The sequence below is a fragment of the Asparagus officinalis genome, chromosome 1, assembly GCF_001876935.1.
Source record: "Asparagus officinalis chromosome 1, Aspof.V1, whole genome shotgun sequence".
Classification (NCBI taxonomy): domain Eukaryota; kingdom Viridiplantae; phylum Streptophyta; class Magnoliopsida; order Asparagales; family Asparagaceae; genus Asparagus; species Asparagus officinalis.
In genome coordinates, this window is record NC_033794.1 from 131,982,244 (window position 1) to 131,987,335 (window position 5,092).

Below are 5,092 nucleotides of genomic sequence, written 5' to 3' on the forward strand. Positions count from 1 at the left end.
GGGGGGGACCTGATCTAGGTAATCCTGATTCTGCACGTTTGTACATTCTGGCTGTAATTCTGTTATGCATGTGCCTATAGCTACTTCAGAGCACTACTGCAGTGTACTGTGATGTTGTGGTATGCTATGATTAGACCGCGGGAGGTAACTAAATGTTCATTCTTCATATCTTGATTGTTAATCATGCTGTAACATTATTTTGACTGAGTCTGAAACATTTGTCATTGTAATGACTCGAGGCTGTCCTTTCTCCACAGCATTTCAGGGTTTCGCTCTTCAATGGCTATTTTACTTGTTCATTGCTTATTATGCTTTATGTTATTACTAAAAATTCATTTAACATGATTTTATGCTTATCCCCTCCCCCATCTCTTCTCTCACTCTTTTATTTAGCATTTTGTGATTCTTTTTGACAGCCACATATAATTTCTATTTAGGTGTACAATCAGATATTGCAGCAGTTGCAGATAGAGACTGGAAACAAACTCCAGGTGGGAGATACTTGCCTTTTAAGACGTCCTTATTTTTTTTACTGTTGATGTGTTTGTATTAATTCAAAAGCTAATAATTCTTGCTCTGCCTATCAAGCTCCTGCTATTAATTAAGCAATTTTTCTGTCAACTCCATTGCTGTATTTCTGTTTTGAAATTTCTGGGATTTTTCAAGCAAAGAGTGGAAGCCAATTAGATGAAAATGGGATCAACCATAAGAGGAAGAGGTATGAATTAGGAAATGGTGAAGGGGAGTGAGTCTTTATAATAACTATGGAATGGATTGAGTCCTAATGTTATGCATTAGTGATTATGGTAATAAGACCCTGAAAGGCATACACAGTGGTCTTTGAGCTTCTTAAACCAGAGTATTTACTGGTACCCTTTATAAGGATAATTTGTCTGTTCTTTCCTGCCCTTTTAGAATATTTAACTGGTGACCTTAACCTAGTTCTGATACACATGACTGTTCCCAAGGTTTTAACATGTCTTTTCGTAATGTGCAAACGTCTGCTTGAATAATGCATTACATATCCATTCTTTCACCATGATGATAGTCTACATAATATTTTCATTAAAAAAAGTAATATTTGATGCCTCATTGGATTTTGCCGTTGATCAGAAAATTTTCTTCTTCATGAAAGTTTTGATGTTTTGATTTTTGTAAACAGTTCCTTTCCTCTCACAGATTGATAAAGTGTATGCTAATGTGTCTTTTATGTCGATAAATTGTATGCTAATGTTTCTTTTTTTTTAATGAGGAAAAGCTAATGTATTTGTGTTATCTTCTCCGGCAGTGTATAAGATGCTTGTCATTTAATGCGTATGGGGTATCTAGGTTACTACAGAACTCTTGAATCAAAGATTTGTCTCTTAACTGTCGGAGTACAAGACTGCAAACCTATGCATTAACGTAGAAGACATGTTATTTTTCTGGCATATTGTGAATGGTTTTCCCCCTAGAAACCACCTTAAAAACAGGGTCATTATAGGGAAACCGCATTATATTTTTAATTTATATATAGACCACTTTTAAGTAGATTTTGTTGCAATCAACCACCTCCTAGTTAAAATTTCATTATAGTGAAGAATTTGACTGGGAGTGGGGTGATTGAAACAAACACCAATTTTAATGGTGATTTATGTATAAATTGAGAATGAAAGGTAATTTCCGTATAATTACCCTAATTTTAAGGTGATTTCTGAGGGGAAAAAAACCCTGTTATCATTTAAGACAGATTTTGAGAGTCTTTTATGTTAATAACCAATAAAAAATTTGTGTTCTGGTATCACCCAACATTTTTGTGGCCATGGTAATACCAGTTATGGGGGTTGAATTAATCCATTCTGGGTAGTATGGTCTAATATAGAATTTACCTTACTACTGTGCATCTTCCACTAACTAACACATCATTCCCATTTTGGGTCACCCCTCTGTTTCTTACCTGCAGTTGTTGAGGTGATAATATCATGCTCGCCGCAATATGTAATAGTTTGTAGGACTTCATGTTAGTAGATGTGGTCAGATTGAGTTTAGAAGCTCAGTTGGTTCTAGTTAGGGTCAACCTTCTTGCATCCAATTAGAATAAGGTTATGGTTCTGATAATGACCGCTTTTGTGAATTGATCTCATGCAACAGATGAGATTAGTACTCCTCATTGTGACTGGGAGAAAGGTTGATGTATAGTTAATTTTATCATTTTGGAAATTCCCCATTGCATATAACAAGCACAATAATGGAATATAGATTAAGGTCTTACCTGTCATCAGCTCCTAAAAAAAACTTTTTAACAGCTTTTAAGGTGTTTTATTTGCATGATGATCGATCAGGCGAGGAATGCTTCAATAATTTCTTTTTACCGTCCGGGCCAAGGAGGAACAGTCCTTCCGCCTGTCAATCTGAAGGAACCAGGGAAATAAAATACAACCGTGCCCAGGTTTCCTGAGGTTAGGGTGGTGAGAGCGTACGCTTGTTATGGCTACAGCGGGTCTTATCTGAAAGCAACTGAAGGGCGTTGCTGGTGAGATACTGGGATCCTTCCTATGGCTTCTGCAGGTCGGGAGGATAACGACAGTGAGATGAGATGCAACGCATTCAAAGGGAATCTTGGAAAATACTAGTCTATCGTGTTGTTTATTGTTATGCGGCATTGACTCTGTATTAATGCCATCCAGGTCTAGAATTGAGAGCTGAGAAGACTTTTGTTTAAATCCAAGTATCGTCGGTTCACCGCGTTCCTTAACCATAAAAAAGTTGCCTCGTCCGGAGCTTGGCCTTGAAAGCCTTAACGCCAACACAAGGGGGGGAAGGAAAGAAGAAAAAGAAAATTCCACGCAACGCATTCTTCTTATTAATCGGGACGACTGACAAAGAATCTTTTAAATGACAGCTTGCAAAAGTTGCAAAAGGCGAGGCTTTCCAGATGCGGGCTGGTATTTATTTTTATATGTAGAAATCTTAGGTCGAACAGGCTTTCCAAATACAACTAGTAGCGAAAATATCTTATAGATACTTCATTTAAGTTTTAGGCATCTTTGTTTGTTTTGAGACAGCTTATTACCTAGAAAGTAGCGGACGCATTCAATAACAGCAAGTCCGTGCTTTTCAATTTGGATTGGATGACGCCAGGTTGAGGTGAAAAGAATTTAGAGGTGTAACCAACTGCCGGCCCCGGGACGCAAATTATTAACTTCTCAGCGTGATTTTCGCGAAATTTGAGACGGGAAAGCGAAACCATTACTGTTTCCCTTACGTTGCGCCTCCGGCCTACTACATGACTTCAGTGCGCACGCTTCAGGCGCTGCAGCCAGCCGCCTTAGCGGCACCACATCCGAATGATATGAAAAATAAAATAAAATATTAACACTTCATTAAAGCCAAATCTTGATTCAACTTAATCTTTAACAAATATTATTAAAACAAATTAAAATAAAATAAAAGTTCGGAATTAATGCTAGCTACCTCTTAATTCCTGCCGCAGCCAAAAACAGCCAAAGCCTTGATGAGACCACAACTTGTTGGTTTCCGGTTCACATGAATTATCCTTTTATAAAACTCTGGGTACGATATGCCTCTATATGTCTACAAAACAAATTAGGTTTTTTTTTTTTTTTTTTTTTTGATCAACTTCCCAAAACATCACATAGAGGCTTAGCAGATTGTTGCGCGCGCGCCTTTTAGACTTCTCCTGTTTGGACGGATAGCGTTAGCTAAGCCAGGTGTTATCGTCATCTCTAGGGAATAATATATATTTATTGAAAAAAAATGTTTACGAGCTGATAGCTTATTTTACAAAATAAGCCGTCAAATCTATGCCATGTGAGGCCCCCTATTAGTCACATCAGTGTGTGGCTCACATGGTAATCCCACTTTGCAAAATAGGTTGTCAGGTCATACAAATTATTGTCTTTTAGACTTCACCTGTTTGGACAGATGGCGTAGCTAGGTGTTACCATTATCTCTAGGGGAATAATGTATATGAGCTGACAACCTCAAAAATCGCTAGCCATGCTGCAAACCTCCGGCACTATTCAAGCACTATCTTGTGCTTGGTACCAAGCATATTCCATATAATATATATATATATTATATATATATATATATATATATATATATATATAATATATATATATATATATATATTGAGCAGACAACCCAATTTTGCAAAATGTGAGAATGTGCAACTTCACTATCAAGCACGATGTTGGTGCATGCTACAAGCATATCCATATATTAAAAAAATGTGTATGAAATCCACAGTTCATTTTTACAAAATGCACATGTGCAACCTCATTATTCAAGCACCAATGTTTATGCTTGGTACAAACATCTCCATTTTTCTCGTACACACACACACACCACACACAACACACACACACACACACCATACTATATAATATTATATATATATATATATATATATATATATATATATATATATATATATATATATATAGTATATATATATATATGGTTTGACATATATACCAAACACAATAAAATTTAATTTGGACAGTGTATTATATTACTCTCTAGATTCAACCGTCCGCTTTATTTGATGCATCGCCTTGCTTCAAGTTTTTTACCTTTGGGTTTGCGACTAGGAAAGCCCCTTCGCCTAAAAAGCCCTATCAAAAGTGTCATTTTGACAGGCTTTCTGCCCAAGATCCAATGCAAAAAACTTGAACCAAACGGACCCTGAGTGGAGAAAACTCTCAGTTGTTTTGCACTGATCGAATGCTAGCTAGATCAAACTAATTGGTGACTCTTGTGTGATCTCATTGAAGTGTTCACTTCTTGTCCGCATATCAATGGAGGCTTTATTTTTATATAGTTAATGTGGATCATTAATTAGTTATATTATTAATTAAGCAGTGGACTATGAATCTGGGAGAATCACCCAATTCCCTACCCTTTCGACCTGCTCAGGATTCCAGAAAGTACCTCTAGAAAAGTCAGCATCGCATGATTCGCATCACAACTTTGGCCTTTCATAGCTGTGGCGAGATTCCTAAAAGTCAATGCTCCCACCCCCACTTGCCTTTCAGTACATCAACTTAGTTGCATTTTGACAAAAAAAAAAAAAAAAAAATTTTTTTTC

General features: G+C 36.7%; 1 long non-coding RNA gene across 2 annotated transcripts in view; it reads left to right on the plus strand.

The window, feature by feature from the left end:
- LOC109827652 overlaps positions 1-2,981 on the plus strand; it is a 17,337-nt gene extending 14,356 nt beyond the window's left edge. Inside the window, exons 3-4 of one of the 2 annotated variants that reach the window (XR_002243486.1) lie at positions 438-491; positions 2,286-2,981. This is a non-coding gene — a long non-coding RNA (uncharacterized LOC109827652). The remainder of the gene's footprint in view (positions 1-437; positions 492-2,285) is intronic. The other variant, XR_002243489.1, reaches the window with a different exon arrangement.